At 34.5% G+C, this 19,132-nt stretch overlaps 1 long non-coding RNA gene across 2 annotated transcripts in view; it reads right to left on the reverse strand.

Annotated features, from left to right (window-relative positions):
* Positions 1-2,344: 2,344 nt before the first annotated feature.
* LOC120504896 overlaps positions 2,345-19,132 on the reverse strand; it is a 60,349-nt gene continuing 43,561 nt past the window's right edge. For both annotated transcript variants that reach the window (XR_005628142.1, XR_005628141.1), the window contains 2 exons: positions 3,665-3,730; positions 2,345-2,747 (listed from right to left, as the gene is read on the reverse strand). This is a non-coding gene — a long non-coding RNA (uncharacterized LOC120504896). The remainder of the gene's footprint in view (positions 2,748-3,664; positions 3,731-19,132) is intronic.

Raw genomic sequence — 19,132 nt, forward strand, 5'->3', positions numbered from 1 at the left:
AATTGTCCAATTATATCTTTAGGTTATGAAGTCCCATCCTTGTTTTTCTCTCTTCAGTCCACTGTTGTTTAGGCTCTTGAGGCTGAGGTTTGGATCATTTGTGCTCGGTCCCCAGCTAGCGAAGGAATTTTTTTGCCTACCTACTCTGTGAAGAGAGCTTACTATCCCCTAATGTGAAGCTCAGAATTACACACAGAAAAAGGATACACAGCAGCACAGAATCTGAAAAATATAAAAGCTAAAACCTGAGGCATCACCACCACTACAAAGAAAGAAGAGCATTTTCAGAGTAACTTAGAATAGAAATTCTCTGATGAATCTTTTTCATAAAGCATGAGATTGTGCTTTCTGAAGCAGGGAGTCCTTTATAATGCATTATTTTCAACAACCCTTTGAAATGACAGAGTGCTCAGTCATTTTATTTTGGCTGTTTTGCAGGTGATTTTATAGGGCAAAAATATTGACCTTTAATTGATGTTAACACTTCCAATTATTGATGGAGGGTCTTAAATTGTTCACTTACAGTGTTTCTTCCTCAGCTCATACAGCTGAAGGTAGAAAATTGTAGTAATCACATATCCTCTGAACAGAGAGAGACATAATTCTCTCCCAGGATTTTCCTGGGAAGCTGTGAGAAAGCTCAGAGAAAAGAATGAGAAACAATTCTTATCTCCACTTGCTGCACCTGTTGTTGTGCATATGTGGAATGCGTTATGGAGATTGTTTACCAAAGGGTGGTTTCTTAATTGGACACTGGATGGTGTTTGGATCCATTGACCAATTGGATCCATGTGTGTCGTGACTGTCTGGCAAGGGCGATGGGGTTTTTTTAATAGTGTAGTATAATGTAGTAACAATAAAGTGATTAATCAGCCTTCTGCAGTCGTGGAGCCAATGCTCATCATTCCCCATAGAAGAGCTCACTGCTACGATAGAAAATTGCCTGGTTTGCCAATTGAAGATGTTAATACAACAAAAAAAGATGGACAGAGTGAAGACACTATAAATGTGATTATAGGTGGCGGATTACAGTGCCTGCAAATAAGGCTGTGAAATGCCTTCAAGTGTAGCCAAAATGGTTTGCTGCTTTAAGGCTAAGTATACAAAAAATTGTTCTCCTATTGTGAAAGTGCTGTCTTTTTTTATGCACTGTTGCAGTCCAAGGAGAAACTTGAGACCCTGCCAGGAGCTGGCCTTTGCATCTTTTGCTAACCTTGTTAAAACACCATCATCATTAATCAAATTTGCAATGCTAAACAGATCACCATTATTAATGTCTTCCTGGACCTTAACAGCTTAAATATTGGACTTCTGTGTCCATACTGACCCCATGAAAGATTTCGTAGTTCACCATGGTAAAAACAGAGAGTCCAGCGTTCTCTACTGTTCTGTGAGGTGACAGCAGAAAAACATTTCCCAAAAGGAAAACCAGCAAGTTCTGAACCTCGGTGTTCAGCTTGGGTTAATTGATCCCAATTAACCAGAAGCCAGATACTTCACGTGAGTTAGTGCTCCCAAACTGTGCAGTCACTAAAGTTGCAGAAGGTGCTTCCTAAAATGATTTGTATATTCTGGCACAAATAAAAAAATAAACAAAAAAGACATTGCTGTGCTCACAGCTAAGGACCTCAAAAATGGAAAGAAAATAAAAAAAAGAAACACTTCATAAGGCAATCCTTCATGATATTTTAGCAACTGGCTCAGCCTAACTCAAAGATTGCACCAAGTCTAAATCTTAAAGCTGGGTGTGGTCAGGAAAGGACCCAGGAATGAAAGGAGTGGGTTGAGAGGTGCTGCAGTGTCCACCATGGGTATTCATGATGGAAGGGTTAGGCTACCTAAAGAATCATCATCACAGGTATTGACAAAACAATTAGGTTTTAGTATGAATTTGCAAAAGTGTAACTTTGTGACAGAACTAGATGCTGAGGTTCACTCTATTAATTACTACTTGGATTAATTATTTAGGAAAATCAGATTAGAATCAATTTAGAATGATTTACACAGACACCAGAGATGCCAAAGGGCAAGGGTAAGAGAATACAGATACAAAAATGTTGAGGGTTCAAAAGGGTTCAGTAGCACTCAATCATTTAATAATTTACTATTTATAATGTGATTCAATAATATTTGCTATAACAGTGACTTAATTTCAGATTCATGATTACAAAACTCATATCATTATTAATTCACCCACACACACAGAGAGGAGCAGAGATGTTCAAAAAACATGTAGATGTGGTGCTTAGGTTGCACATGTTGACACAAATGAGACTATTGATGTCTCCCACAGGAGGCATCTGCAAGTAGCAAAACCACAGTCCCAGAAGTGAGAAACTAAACCTTGCCTGTGAAGGAGAAGTGATTTACCATCATTCTGCATGTGGCTGAGATTAGAATTTTTTGAGAATAATTACAGAAGCAAACAGCAAATTTGTAAGTATTTATTAATCCTTTGCAAGTCCCTAGGACCATGTTGGTAAGTTGATGTTGATCCTCATCCACTGTCTGTGGGTTAATTATGTATCTTTAAGAAATCAATAAAATACTTCACTTCTAATTTTGTTTAAGCTGCATAAACCAAACACTTTTCCCATAATTAGAATCTCTTGTGTCTTCAGCAGTGGCCCAATAGTCAGGTAACAGATTAGTTTGGACAGTAGCAAGGGTGGATGAAAATGACATGGTTTTGATGGAAGATATTTTGATGTCAGACCGTGGAACTACTTATTGTCAGGCAGCTTTTCCTAAAATATGGGAAATAATACACAAATCAGAATCTTCAAAGAATATTCATCCAAATTACAAAGTCAAACACAAAAATTACCATATGACAAAAAAGTATTAGATCATACATTCTAAATATTAAAGTGATGATAAACACTTAAGTAAAATAGCATAAAGTACTTTCAGCATTTTCTAATGTAATGACCTAAACTTGATCCACTTCACGATTCTTCTTATGGAAGGAATTCTATTTTTTTATAGCTATTAACTACCATTTTAAAAAATCCATCATAACAAGAAATGAAAATTCCCTCTAAATAAGAGTTAAACACAGACAGAAGAACATTTATGAAAGTCTAGTCAGCTCAGTGCCTTGAATCTACCCTTGAATGTGATCAGTCTATGCAGTGAGCTAAATTATGGCAAAGTCAAAGAAATATTTTCCAAAATCCTGGCTGAGAAAAAATAATATAAAGGAGAATCATTACTCTTCAGATTTTTTTTCCAGTAATGTTTCTGTTATAGTTGCAGAATATCTCCTAAGGAATCTGTAGAGATTTGGTAGAAGAGTGAAACATGTTGAAATCCTTCACTTATATCAGTTTCTAGATAATGCGTTTCAGGGACAAAAGATTTTTGCATTATTTTTCTGATCTTTTCATAGAATCCTCACACTTTGTTTCTTTTACTTTTGTTTTTTAAAGGTTTTTTGTTTTGTTTGGGGTTTTATTTAAAATTGTAATGTGCTTTCAACTATGTCCTTGTTGAACAAGAACAATGGGAATAAGAAAAAGTATTTCCTCAACATTCAGATGTACCTCAACTTATACACCTGAACCACACTCACTGGACTTCTTCAAACTTTAGTTGTCATGTCCAAAAGCATGATCTCCTAAAATCCTGTTAACTTTTTTAGCATGCTTTGAACCCTACTCACCTCTTAATTTACTTCAATCATGGAGCCTCCAACATAACATTCCTCTTCAGAAGGCGATCTCTGAACCTGCTTCCAAACGAAAATAATTTGAAACAGAGATATATTTGCCTATGCTGTCTACAGAATTTAGCTATTTCTATTTTTCCTTTTTTTTTTTTTAACTTTGGTGGTTTATATGGGAATAAATACCCCACAGGTTCTTACACTTGTCTAATAAAAGTGTGACTCCCTCATCATCTCTCTTTACTCCACACCTTCTTAGCATATGCTGATGAACATGATTGTATCCTCAACAGCAGAGCTCATGAAGATGTTTCTGAGAAATTATTCTTATTAAGTCCAAGAATCAGTTGTTTAATAATGAAAGTCTACAGAACATGAATATGTAGCATAGTTTACATAATAATCTAAATCACAGGTTTGAGAGCCCATAAAGTTTGTTCTAATTTCTTGGGAGTAATAAAAGGGAAAAGTGTAGTAATAAACTGAGCATATGATGATTAAGCAACTTTGGACTGAACAAGTTCTCTTTCTAATAACTTACATTATTCACATTTTGCTTTGTTCCATATTTATTTAAATTTTCATGACACTGCATAATCATGCAGAAGAAATTGAATTACTGCATACACTTACATGAAATCTAAGCTCAAGTACAAATATAATTACATAACTGACTCTTGTAATTATGTGGTCATTATTGCATGAAGAAAATATTATACAACTTTAATAACTTTGATTCTATTTCTCTTTATTCAAGAACATTTAAGTAAACAGATTATGTGAGATACCTATACAGACATCACTTATACCACAGAAATATTATTCTCACAATTTGACAGCAAGAACAGAATAATTAATCAAATTTTGTCATGATTCTGATTAAAAGTATTCATTTTACTTGCTGACAGGTATTTTATGTAATGGTAAAAAAATAAAATATTTCTAGTATTAATATTTATTTTTCTCTACTTCATCTTTCTCCTATTCCATGTCATATCACTACACATTGATACTCCCATTTTATAGTCAGGAAAAGAGCTGAAGAACCAAATTAGCGTTCAAATCATGCTATTATACCTCTGAAATAGCTAAATTTCAGTTTAAAGAATGAAATTTGGACAATAAAATTGATGCCCCCTCCTTTTTCAGAAAATAACAGATTACATGTGAAACTTCAGTTCTTCCTTTTACTTTGAAAGTATAGATTTATTTTTATTAATTAACCAAAATGTACATTCAATGCTAATGTAGAGATGGATTTCTGAAGGCAGGATATGATTCTCCTGTCTCTATCCCTACTATGAAAATTTGAAATCTGTAAAGTGATCATTGACATTGAGCTCTCAAAGGTGTGTTGTAAGGCTCAGATGAATGCATGAACTTGATCAACAATTGCTTGTCACAAATTACAGAAAGCAACTAATTAAAACATAAACATACTGCAAACATGTCACTACAGATTCACAAAGCAAGTCCACATTTCTGTAAAGATTCCTTAGGAAGATATTTTCCATCTGAGTTCCTGTTAGTTGTACTAAATGTTTTTTTTTCTCCATAAGAATCTTCCTCCCCATTCTATAGTATGTAAGTGGAAAAATGGCTTAGCAGAGGTGTCGCTAAAGCACATTATATTTACTGAAGAGCTTTGAGTCTTGAAAATAACTCGAGTCCTAAGAGACATCTTCTTTTGTCTGTGTGAGCTCTTTCATGGCTCTGTGGAGGCAGAAAACTGGTTCATAAAAAGATGAAGTGATGTGACAACAGCTCTAAAGGAAGCTTCATGGGGCATAAAACTCAGATTCCTCCAAGTCTCATTTAGTGCAAACACAGAGTAATAGGTTCAGCATATAGTCACAGCAAGTGGAAAAATAATGCCTCTAAAAATTTCCCAAAATGAAGGATCATTTACCTTCTGCATAGTTTTGAGTATTTACATTGTGAAGGACATTGCTATAAAATTCTCTTCCACATCTTTTAAGATAATTTTCTTTTCACAGATTTTAACATGCATCACATGATTTGTTTCACCATATTGTTTCTATATGAATATCTCATTGTTGTCAGACAAGAAAATCTTAAAACTGTTCTTTTAAGTAAAAGAAAAATAGTATTTCATAATACTAATCCGACATTTCAATAACTTTAGCTGGTAAGGACTTAAAAAGCTGTTATCTCCCATGATTTCAAAACTCACTGAATCCTTTCATAACAAGATTTACTCTTTCTAATGGTACTTACATAATCATTTGGTATAACTATCTACATTCCTTTTGTGAGGTTCTATAAATGAAATATAGCATCTTTTATATTTAAAGTCAAAGAACAAACAGAACAAAAAATAATTTCCAGTCCTTTTAAACTCTGAAAGTAAAGATAAAATGCCATTACACAAAGTGTTAACAAGTTGCCACAATTCATAATTGAAAAATGAAGATGAAGAGGAGGGAAATGAGGTAGTCTTTCCAACTACTGTGTTCTGGATTCTGTTTGTGATATTGATTCTCGATCACAAATATTTTCACTGAATATTATTTAAATGCCTCTTGCTACTAAACTAATTGGCAAAAATAATAACAGTTTTTTCAGACAGTAAGAATTGAAAAATTAAGCGTTGGTTTACAGACCAAATGGAATGTTGTGTGGCAAGCAAGATGGCACAATGGAAAATACTTTTTGCCATTGCAACACCTACTGATTTTCAAAAAAGCATTAGAATTGAAAAATGCAGGTCCACTTCAGAGTTATGTCCACTTTGAAGATAATCCTTGATAATAGTTGAGCTATAGAATGGTTTGGGTTGGGAGAGATCTTAAAAAGTATCTAATTGCACCCCTGCCATGTGCAGGGATACGTTCTGCTAGATCAGGTTACTCAGAGGCCTGTCCAGTCTGGCCTTGAATTCTTCCAGAGATGGGATATCCACAGCCTCTCTGGGCCTTCTGCTAGATCAGGTTGCTCAGAGGCCTGTCCAACCTGGCCTTGAATTCTTCCAGAGATGGGATATCCACAACCTCTCTGGGCAAGTTGTTCCAGTGCCTCATCATCCTCACAGTGAAGAATTTACTCTGAATAGCTGATCTAAACCTTTCTTCTTTGTGAGGCCTGACCTTCATTTTTCTTTCTGAGAAGTTTAAGTACGGATATGTAAATCCTTGGTAAATGATAAAATTGCACATAAGAAATACAGGACTAAAGGAGCAAATATGGAGTGAGGTTGTTCGCCTCTCTGGGCAAGTTGTTCCAGTGCCTTATCATCCTCACAGTGAAGAATTTACTCTGAATAGCTGATCTAAACCTTTCTTCTTTGTGAGGCCTGACCTTCATTTTTCTTTCTGAGAAGTTTAAGTACGGATATGTAAATCCTTGGTAAATGATAAAATTGCACATAAGAAATACAGGACTAAAGGAGCAAATATGGAGTGAGGTTGTTCAGAATAGGTCAGAAGGATGAGAGAATTAAAGATTGTTGTGCTCTTCACAGTGTGAAAGATTCTATTAAAAAGTACCAAGCAGTATAGTGATTTTTTTATTCTTAGCTATAATAGTGGGTTACAGCTAGGCCAAAACATTTCACACTCAAATTAAGTCAGATCCATTAAATGAAAGAAATTGACCTTGTAAATTTATGATAGTCAGAAGATACTTATGACAGAAGGTTTGTGACACTTACTGCACAAATTAATATTCTGATCTTACAGAAGTCAAACTAAAGAGCATCATAAGCACAATAATCCCTAAATTTAAAATGAAAACTAGCTTATTCTCAAGAATTGAAAAGAGCTAAAAGTTGTTATCTGATACTAATTCAGGGAGCTGTGAGAAATCAGTTTTCTCTGTTGTTTTCTAACTATACATAGAAGTGCAAGAAAAACATTAGGATATGAATTAAGATGTGTACACAAAGAGGGGACAGTTTCTGTGAAACAGAATTTGTTAAGATTCAACTTCCAATTCCCCATGTTAGAACAAAGCAAGTTTCTTTAAAAAAGGCAGCTTGCTTGTCATTGCCAAAAAGAAAATTGCTCTTCTCCAAAAACAGATATTGAAATATAATTATCTAATCCAAGTTATAATTTTAAATCCAAGTGACCTGTAGAGTGGATTAAAAGTCCCATGTATGTGTCCTAAGTATCTGTTAGTATCATTTGCATATCACATTTCAATATGAGTATAATGATATATTATATGTGTTAAATGTTTAAAAGTTGTTAATAAATTAATTGCCTTCCTTCTTACTCCTTAAATAACAAATATCAACTATTTAAAAGCAGCATGTAACAATGTATTGGTTGGCACTGGAAGACACTGTATTGGTTTTACAACTGCTTTTCAGAAGATGCTTCATTGAATAGGAATAAGGTCTATTTGAATTCTTGTGTTTAGGAAATTTTCTGCTGCTCTTCTCTGATATCACAATTCCCCAATGTGTACAGCTTATTTCACTGTCTAAGGCAAAACAACCAAGGAGTTCCTGGAGTGGGGAAGTTCAGATGAGGCAAAAGGGTGGCTGCTGGAACCTTAGAAGTACAAACAACATGGCAGCAAAATCTGCTCTCTCACACACTGCCCATTCACAGGGTAGAAAAGGAGAATTAATCATTCCTGGGAACAGTCCTTATCATATACCAAACATTTTCATCCATCACTAATATAAGAACATGGGTCCTCAGGTTTCTTTATGTGTAAATTTATTGCCCAGGGGACATCTGAGCAGCTGTTTTCCAGTGGATCAGCACTGAGCAATGACATATGAAATTGAAAATATTAGGGTGGCTCCAGTGCATAAACCCACAGCTCAAGAAGGTGTTCTGCTGCAGATGGACACAAGCATCCCTGTCAGCCTGACCTGCTCTATAAAACTTTCAATGTGATATGATGAGAGTAAAAGGCTTCTGCAGTCCTGGGTCAGAAACAGCCTCCACAAAATCCCTAACAATCCAAAACCTTCTTTAGATCTCAGGACCCTGAGGTTAGTCCTTTTCCTCCTTTCCCCATAGGTCTCATAAGTTCCTTGGAGGAGGCCCTCTCAGGGCACAGCGCTAGGCTTGGCGGAGGTTTTTAATTTCATTTTGATTTTGTTTGTTTGAGGAAGACAGGAATTATGAGCAGTGCTTTGGGTCCCTGGCAGCCAGAAGAACAGCTTCAGAAACCCATGGTTTGGATGGGGAGAAATTTCCGGTTTCACCTGTCCCCTTCCACTTGAAATGATGAGTTAAGACTATTCCGACTAGCAAAATTATCTTTCTAGGCATGCAGGAGGTTTCATTCTAACATATGTCTTGATTCCTATGAATTGAACATTCAAAATCTATTTCACACATTCTCATTTACTAAATAGCAAATCACTCATGTCCGTGACTTAGAAAATGCACATGAACATCTCTTTTGCAACTTAAATGAGACAACAGGACTTGTTATTTTCAGGTATCTCTGTAGCTGTAAAGATATATTTGTTTTTCTTGGAAACTAGTATTTGAGTGTTTTAAAGAAAATAGACTCATAAGCATTTTGATTGTTTTTCTTTTATGGATGCATCATCGCCCAAAATAACAGAATAATGTCGTGCTTGAACAGTTTTTCTACATTTTTCCCAGAAGACCATTAGATGAATTTGTTTTCCACAGCTCCTTACAGAGAGTTGCCCTAAAATTTTGCTTGAAAACAGAAAACAAATAAATCTTGTTAAAATCCATGGCTAAACAGTCAGTTTTATAACTAGGATATGATTATGTAGCTGAGTCACTTACTCCTAATGTGGTTTTTTTTGTATACATCGTTTTTTCTAGACATGATTTTTTGTGAAGTCAGATAGTCTGTACAGTATCTCTTGACAGTGAATGAAATGTCAGAATCAGTCACCTCTCCTTCAAACACATGTGAAGGCTTCTTCTATATAACAGACATGAGGATTGCTTTCTCAGAAGACAGGAGCCAGAGCTCTGGCACAGCTGAGGAGATGGGTCTGTAGGGAAGGGGTGAGACCTGCTGCCCCCATCTATCATCATCCACAGCATCCAGGCCAAGCTCACTGACTAAAATGACTATACCCTGTATATATGTTCATAAACTGGCCAGGAATCACATGCAGACCAAGATAGTCTGAATTATTTCAGGAACAGCTTTAGCCTCATTAACAAGTAGTCCCCACTGGCTTGAGATGTGCTGTAGAAAATTGCCTTAGACTTTGCCTTTTGTTTTGTAAGGGTCTTTCTTCTATTTGCCCATCCATGGGCTGCTTCCCAGGTGCAGATCCATAACCCTTCAGCCAAGCTTCCTCTTGACCAGGAGGGGTTTTTCCCCTGCTTTCTCATGCAATTGCTGTTGTGCTGTTACTCCTCTAATCTTGCACCTGCCAACTCCAAGAGTGCTGCTGTAAATAGATCTCCTAGTCAGTGGCTCTAGCATGCAGAACCTGCCTTTGATTTGATCATGCTCCAGTCAGCAGTAATAGCATCTCCTTCCTCTCTTCCCCTTATCTTCTCACCCAGTTCTTGTTTTTAATTTTCCTTCAACGCAACTTTTCTGTTAATAAATCTTCATGTATGTGAACTTGTCTCAAGCCACTTTGCTTAACTATGAGTCAACATCATGTGTCTAAACAGCATTAAACTGAAATTTGCTAACTCATTGTATCTTAATCAAATCAAGAAATTTGAATACAGACAATGTGAATTGTTTCAGTCCAAATTATAACATTCAACAATTTATCACATCAATACTTGAATTAAAGTTAGAATATCTATTTTAATTTTTAAATTTTTAAGGGGTAGATGATGCCATATGATACAAATAGACCTCAGATAATGTTACTGGGCATTTCAAGAAGAACCCTATGCATATTGTACTTCAAATAATATTTTATAATATTATATAAATTATATACATATATATACTTCTACCTGCCAGTATTAATCTTTTAGTTATTCATACAGAAAATTATAAAAGTATTGAAAAATTTATATAATTAAATATTTTGCCATTTAAGTACCAGAATAAATTTAAGATACTACTTTAAATATAGAATAAAACAAGTTCTCAGTTAATGGTATAACTAAGTGATAAATCTTATAATGGTAACTTGTTCAATTAGTGTGCCGAGAAGGTAAATTAACTTAATTGACTGTATCTTTTTAAGATATTTTTGAGCTTGAGATGTGTCAATATACATTTTGTGATATTTGGAAAGGGGAATTAATGCCACCTTCACGTCACTAGCTCTTATGTTTGTAAATGATTAACTTGATGGAAAGTATATCTCGTGAAATATTATACCATTAATTTAAAATATGGGAATAAAACTAAAATTCAGTCTGTGTATCCACTTCTTTGAAAAAGAATCTGACATGCCACCTTATTCCTGCCAAAGTAATGAGCTGTGAGTTTGATATGTACATACGTCATATGGTAGATGGTATAAAAAATAAACATTTAGCTGGAAAATTTTCATCTAGCAATCAACATTTCAACTACCAGTCACTTTAGCTTTCATGAAAGCCTAAGCTCATCATGTTCAGTTTATCCAAACACATTTTATAGACTAGTAATCATATTTAGGAAAGATAAATTTTACTCCTTCAGGTATTCATTAAGAACTAATCAATAGTTTTCTACCATCAAATCAAATATTTACCTATAAAGGCAAATGAAAAAAATTCTCAGTGTTTTTATAAAAATAGAAATGATTTTGAAGTTTCTTATAATTTTACTTATAGTAGTAATATAGCATGAATAATAATGTGTATATTAATAATAATTATAGCAATTAATATAATTTGATAATAATTTATAATAATTTTACAATTCCTTTGAAACTGCATATCAAAAGAATTATAGAAAGGAAAAAACAATACTCTGTATAACAATAGAAGGTAGAATTTTTAATATCTACATCACACTATGATTATTTCTACAATGTAACTAAATAATAAATAATGATGAACTTAGTAGAGTAATTTATATTTTGATACCTATTATAGATGTCTCTATTAAAATGTCATCCGCTCCAAAATTTTTTCATCAGAAGTTGCTTTAAGTCTCTTTGTCATTTATTTTATCAATTCTCATTTATATTCCCAGTACCATTATTTTATTCACAGCATTATAAATCCTAGAAATAAGTTCAATTCTTTTCATTTTAAAGAATGCTAGTAATCAGGGATTTTTTTCCTCCAAACCCATTTTCTAGCAGAATTCCATGTTTTAGTTCATATATCATTTACAGCATGCTTCATTTCAACCAAAAGGCAGTATGTCGTTTATAAAGAAAAAAAGCACAACTGAAAAGCAAGGTCCTTTTATAATTGTGGTCATGGTTTTGTTGAGAATGACACAGATTACATAATAAAAATGATTAATTTCTGCCTTAAAATCATCTCTAGGGTTTTTGTAGGGTGTTTCACAGGGGAATTGTTATTCTGTGAACAGCTCACTGGCATACATCAGAAAAGGAAAGAAATGAACAAGTTGACATCCTAATTTAATATTGCATGTTGGTACTTTGAAGCTGCACAAAGCTCACAAGAATACAGACACAATAGGAAAGGTCAATTAAGAATCAAAGAATTGTCTTGGAAACAAGATGTTTGCAGTAGTGTGAGAAGAACTTAACTCCTTTAAAGGTAAAACACTTCAGTATCATCTCTGTGACTGACATTGTTTCTTAAAGTGTGTAATACCTGATGTAAAAAGTCAGGAAATACATTGAATTATGTTAGCCCAATGGTATGTCAAAAGATTTGTTGAAGGAATTTCTTTTTCTATTTCAGTAATCTGTGTGTCCAAATCTGAAGATCAAATTGATACTGCATTCCAAATTACCACGTATTCCATCACTCCTCAACAGAAATCCTGTTCTTACAAGTTAATGTGAACTAATGCTTAAGCACAATTTTTCCTTTAACCTCTCACCATTTTATCAGTTTGGGTTTTTCTCATTATAAGTGGACACAGTATTTCTTTGCAAATTCAGCCTGGTTACAAGTACAAGATAGAGAGAACTGTCTGTCATTTTGGTTGTTGCCTGCTATAGGTTCCTATTTTTACATAGTTAGAGTCAGATATAAATAATATTTAGTCATTCCAATAATTTTAACATAGCATAAAATATCATAAATTGTTAAAAATTCCTTAATTCTTAATGATAGGTACTGAGACACACACTGATATTTTCAATTTCCTCCTACTGAATATCATATTGCTAAGTAGCTAAGAACCCACATAAAAATATTTCAGGATTTTTTAAATGGAAAGGATTGGGTGAATTAATGGTCTGAAGACAGTGAATAAAATGTCATTCTGCACCCTTAGATATGGTTAGTCTTTGATTGCATTTGATACTGATGAAATATAGATGAGATATTTTTACTAGTAATTCAGCTTTATGGGTCTAGAATAAACCAACTGTGCTCTTGTTAATATTTGCTGGTAATGTACAATTCAACAGCTCCTGTGCATCATATCCTCAGTTAAGAGACAAAATTGCCGGACAGCAATGGCATTGAACAAGCATGCATTATGCTGTTGCATCTGTTTTCTCTCTACTGGGGTAGTAAACCACATTCTTCTGGACAGACAATAGTTGAATTTAAATTGGTGGAAGCAGCTGGTAAAATTTTGGGTGTTTGATGTTATTCTTGTTGTAAAGTCACAATCATAACTTCATGGCTTTATTAGGCATTAAAAAAAAAAAACAAAAAAGAAAGCTGAATAAATAATTTTCTTTTTTATCAGCTTATAAATAAATATGGAAGTCTTTGAAAAGCAGATCCCAGGAAAGGTACAAACATCATGCTAATTATTTAATAATATTTGTATGCAACTTAGGGTAGTCAAACACTTTTCCAGAAGTAATGAGAAATGGCAATTTACCAGCCTTGAGAGAAATGTCTTGTGAAAAGGATGCATGCTAAAAAAAGCCATAATTTGTGGTGACCTTCATCATATATGAGTGGAAAAAAAAGGTGTAAAGTACAAACCATTACCAAAATCCTAGTAGAGGAGCAGAGAAGTAAACAGTAATTGTCACAAATTTAGAGAAAAAAACTGTCTTTGTAACCTCAGTTAAGAAGTTTATGGTAGAGATATTATTGAACAGCACGTTATAACAGCAGCTTTATGAAGTGGAAAAGTCTGCAGATAATTATAGTAATGTGCAACCTGTTCTATAGTTTTAACTTTTTCTTGTGTGATGGTAATTTGCTAAGGTGTTCATGGCCTACTACAATTTCTATTGAAAACAGTAGCTCTGATGCAAGCACCTCTTTGCACCCTTGTCCACATTATATTTTTCTGGTGCCTGTTATGTTTTGCCTAAAAATAAACCTGATTTCTCTGCTATGAATGAAGCAAATTTCCATTCAAACACTTTTATTTCTCCTTCTCTGATCTGCTTCAAATCCCTTGTGCTGACTTAGCTTTTCACTTTCTTTCTAAACACTTCTGTGTTTTAGGGTTGCTCTCATATTGACCTTTGGAATAAAGTTCTCTTTATTCTCCATTTGCTTTCATCCAAATCCCTCATTTGTTAATAATTCCTACCTAAAACAAACTGAATGACAGAATGCAAACTCACTGATCGCTGCAGCTCCTTCCCACAGTGAAGAAGTGACTACAGTTTTTCAGTTGATTCAGTGTTTCTTATATTGTTTGGTTTTCAAAATATGAAAAGTGCCATCCTGAGCAAAATGAAAACTTGTGTGGAAAAGCATAAAATAAATAAAGCTTAACATAAATTAAATGGTAAAATCCAGTCAAAGTAACAATTACTGTATGTCGTGATTTAGGAATGCTACTCTCCTATTTAGTTCTCCCACTCAGACTTTCCAAACCACACTTCCACTTGCTCGCTCCCTTTTCTGCCTCTTCTGCCTCCTTTCCCCCACCATGAGGGTGACCAGAGAGAATTGTTGTCACAAAAGACAAAGATCAGGGATTGAGATAAGAACAATTTACTGGAAACATCAACGAGATTAGAAAATTAATGGTAGCAACAACAATATTAACAAGAATATACGAAAAGAGAACGTTTCACATGCAGAAATGCTCACCACTGAGCCCAAAACAATGAGCAACATCAACAGGTTTCTCACCCATGCTTTTGTTCCACCACAAAGGGACATGCCTCCTTCCCAGAAAAGAGAGACAGAGTCCCTGTTCCCTGCCTCTGGCAGTGACATACAGCAGTATCAAATAATAAGATATCATCCCAGACTTCCTCCTGCTGTTATGGGCCAGAACCAGGACACTGCTGCAGTTACTACAGGTTTTGAGTATCTAGTTTGCATCAGTGTCATACCCATAGAAAATATAAAATAATTTCAGACTGAGTTAACAGTTTGCCTACCACATTTAAATAATGATTTCTAAGTGGTTTTCCAATGCATTTATTTAAATAACTCTTTTGTTGAAAACAGGATTGCTGTGTCTCTCATTCTCTGTGTGTATACCCCTCATGCAACAAGACTCTTATAAAGGAATTTGTCTTCCTCATCCTTAAATAAATAAAATAATAAAAACCAACCTAAATTTTAATCCATTTAAGTATTCATGATGTTGTAAATTATTTAAGGATTCAAATGTATGCTATGTGATTCTCATTCAAATAATTTAAGGAACTGTTGAAAATCCCCAGCATGTCATTCAAATGAGGATGTTAGTGTAGATAATCTCTCAAAATAAGGAATCTCTTTCCAGTGATTTCCCCTCTGAATATACACCAACAGACCAAAATGAACTCATCTGCTCAGAAACAATCACTTTTAGTTCATCAGAGGCTGAGACACTGATACAGAGAAACTTTGCATAAAGGTAAACAACATTCAGTGTTTTGCTGAATTGGTGCATATGCAGAAGTATTCCAGTTAGAAATCTTTATGCTGCTATTTCTTTCCCCAGCCAATTTATGGAAGCTTAATCTCTAGTAAAGTCAATATTAGGTCAATACACAGGAGTCAATGAGTCATTTTAATGCTGTATTTGCAATTGCTCCTTGGAGGCATTACTGCATTCTGAATTGTAGATTTCAAATCTTGTTTTTTTGTTTATTCAGTCACTGTGAACAACTCTGAATTCATTATGACAAAAATAAAAAAGACCACAAAACTCTTCTTGGTCTACTTCTCTCTGTTGTAATATTACTAGAATATTTTGTATGTTGCTGCTTTTTTTTTTTTTTCTCTTGTAGCTTATCTACCATTATGAGTCTACCTAGACAACCCATAAATCATAGTCAATTTAATTTGATATAAAGCAATAATACTCAGACAACACTTATGGATTTTTTTTCCAGAATCTTCACAATTTTGTTGGTCAAAAAACCCAGCAGGAAGTTGCAACCAGCATGAAGTACAATTGCTTGAAGAGTAACAGATGATGTCTCATCACAGTACAGGAAGCTGTGTGGTAAATCATCTGGAAATATGTCATGCAGCCCAGCAGGAAAACGACTGAACTAAACATTTTTAGTCTGCCAAAGGCTGTTGCATAGACAAACGGACACAAATACACCAGAGGGATTCAGTTATGGTGTTCAGAGGAACTCACTTCCATCAAATGCAAAGCAGCATGTTAGAGGTGAAAGTCAATTGCTTGCTTGTATTTTTAAATAAGGGGAGTACAGAGAAGAAGTTTATATACAACCTGTTTTCTTCCTGCATGGATCATGGCAAGGATGGAGAGATGGTGGGTATGCCTGTGTGTTAGGAAGTGATTTGTCTTGAGCTTAGTCATGGTGATGAAGAACAGTCTACAGAAGGACAATTTTTGAGCTCTTCAATCTCTACACCACTTACTGGCCAGTTCCATTGAAAACCACAGACTTGTCTGCAGCTGTCATATGCTCCTTCTTTAACTTAGTTAATGATGGTCTATGGAAGCTATTTATTAGAGTCATAAACAACCTCGCTCTGACTGAATCTTCTTCTGAGGTTGTCTTGAAGAGACAGGAAAGAAAAAGGTCTCACAGGTGATGTCAGAGTCATGATTTCTGAGGGACCAGCCAGAAAATGTGGCTTAAAATAATTTTATCAAATGGGAAGGTGATTTCTTATCATGGTGGTGGCCCTTCAAGATCTTGTAAGAGTTCTTATTCTGTAGGAATACTTTGCATTCCCATTTTCAAGCAGTTGCAGCTGGGAGTATATAAAGACTGCTTCAATTTGTTTCCTTTTGCTATAAAAGCAAATAAAATTTCACAGTACTCAGGGTGGCCTTTATAGATATTGTGCACTCATGGAGTTATGATGGATCCATGTGTGTCTCCTGACAGGGAGGATTTTGATTTGAAGCATGCTGCATAGGAATGAAGATGTTGCACAAAAGTGCAATTTTCCCTGGATGTACAACTAAAATGCTGGTAAGAATCAACTTGTCTTCCAAAGACCATGTAATATATATTAAGAACTTCATTTTTGTATGAACTTTCTGTGAATCCTAGATAGTGAACTGTTATGGAAATAAAAAATTATTATCTCTTCTGTTTAATTTTAAAAATAGTGACTTACCATGATGTCTTTTTAATGCCAGTAGACTTCAGGTGGGAGTGACTGCAATAACTGCAGCTGAGTGGGGCTGACCCTTTAATCCTTAGTAAGAAGTATTAAGTAGCAGCATTGAGCTCTGATGTTAGATATCCTCTTTCAGATAAGAGTTGAAGCTTGCCAAATTCATAAGACAGTAATTTCTTTCAAGAAGTTGCTGCACAAGAGATGAATCACTGATCTCTTCATGATGAACAAAAATTTGTTACATCACAGCATGTCATTGGAGGACCAAAAAGGACCACCATGGGCAGGTGTTTCTTTTTAAGTCTTACTGTTAGTAATTTTTGCCCTATTTTGTATAAATTTCAATACTAGCATTGGATATTACTGAGAATTACTTAGGGCATTTCTAAAAGCATTTTTAAAATAATTTTTCTATTTAGCTATCAGACCTAATAAATTACACAGATTTATTTTATCTTGAATTTCAAAATATCTGTTTTAATAAAATTAGCTTCTCATGGAAGAATTAATTTATTAACAAGAAGAAAAGGAGAGGAGATAGGAAAGGAGGAGAGGGGAGGAAAGGAGAGAAAGATATAGGTAAGAATTTTCAGTTCTAGACAAGCACTTGGAAGAATTTGGAAGAAAAATTGGCAGTCAGTAGCTGTTCCCTTTCCAAAGTCAACTTAGTCTTGCGCAACAAATAGTAGACTAGTGAATATAAATGCCAAATGTTATATGTAATTCATATAGCTACATAATTATATACAGATATAGTAGATTTATTTATATAGACAGTATAATGTAAGAAATACTAAAGTACTATTTGATTCCAGGTAAAAAATTGTCCAGTAAGCTTAAAAATGCAACTACATGGACAACCTGAGTTTGATTTTCTGAAGGTCCATTGCCACGTACTCCAAAACCCATAATTTTTGTGAAGGCATGGGTCCTACACATTCAGAAGCTCCCACTCCTATGAACATTCAAATATGGGCAAAACAGAGTTCATCCATACATGGAAATGGACAAATCTCTCTGCTAAAATGTGGCAGACCATTGCTCAGTGAAGACAATCTCTCCTAATTTGTGGTATTTTTTACTGAAAAATAAGTTTACTTTACATAGTTGGGAGCAGATATTCTGTTCAGGACATATTGGGTCTCCCAATACCTGTCCAGAAATCATCCTTGTCAGAAGCAAAAGAAATGGACAAAACATAGAGTAGTGACAGCAGCAGGAACTTCGTGAGTTGCTAGTCATCCTGAAATTGTTTCACTCAAAGGGTTTCAATTTTTTAGTATTTATTCACTGCATTGCAAAAATGCAAAACTGTTATCTGCCACAGTTTTGCATAACACACAATATTCCTGTCTGTTCTGGAATGTGTGTTAGTTTTCTCAAAGCAAATTTCAAAATGCAATTAGCAATAATGACAAACTTATTTAATAAAAAATGGGGGGAGTAAACCCCAACAGCACCTGGTTAAAAGAAAGAGGAAACTGGGCTAGAATAACTAACAATTATTTCTCTGAGTAGAAACAGTTAGAACAACAACAGGCAAGGACGTAGTTTTTTTCTACAATTAAAAAATATAACTAAAATACAACGGTACTGCAAAAACAGGAAGATAAATACATTTGTAGGTTGCTTGCAGGCTTTTTACCCACCACGATGTTATATAAATTCGGAAGTCTGTCCAAGATACTATTTTCATTAATGATGAACTTCAACATTTCAGAAATCAATAGAACAATTTAGCAAATACTTAATCCACTCTATCCCACTACTTTCAGTGGGACTTGGATCAAGCTGAAAGCAAAGTACTACACAATGTGAGCATCAGAACCTGGAGTAGGTAATGATTTTCATTAGGATATTAAAATATTATTTTTATTGTATCTTAACTTGCAGATTAATTAAATAAAAAGGGGGACATTTTATGAGTAAACCTTTTCAATCATGACAAAAGATGATAATTGAG

This window comes from Passer montanus, unplaced genomic scaffold, assembly GCF_014805655.1.
Source record: "Passer montanus isolate IOZ18808 unplaced genomic scaffold, ASM1480565v1 scaffold31, whole genome shotgun sequence".
Lineage (NCBI taxonomy): Eukaryota > Metazoa > Chordata > Aves > Passeriformes > Passeridae > Passer > Passer montanus.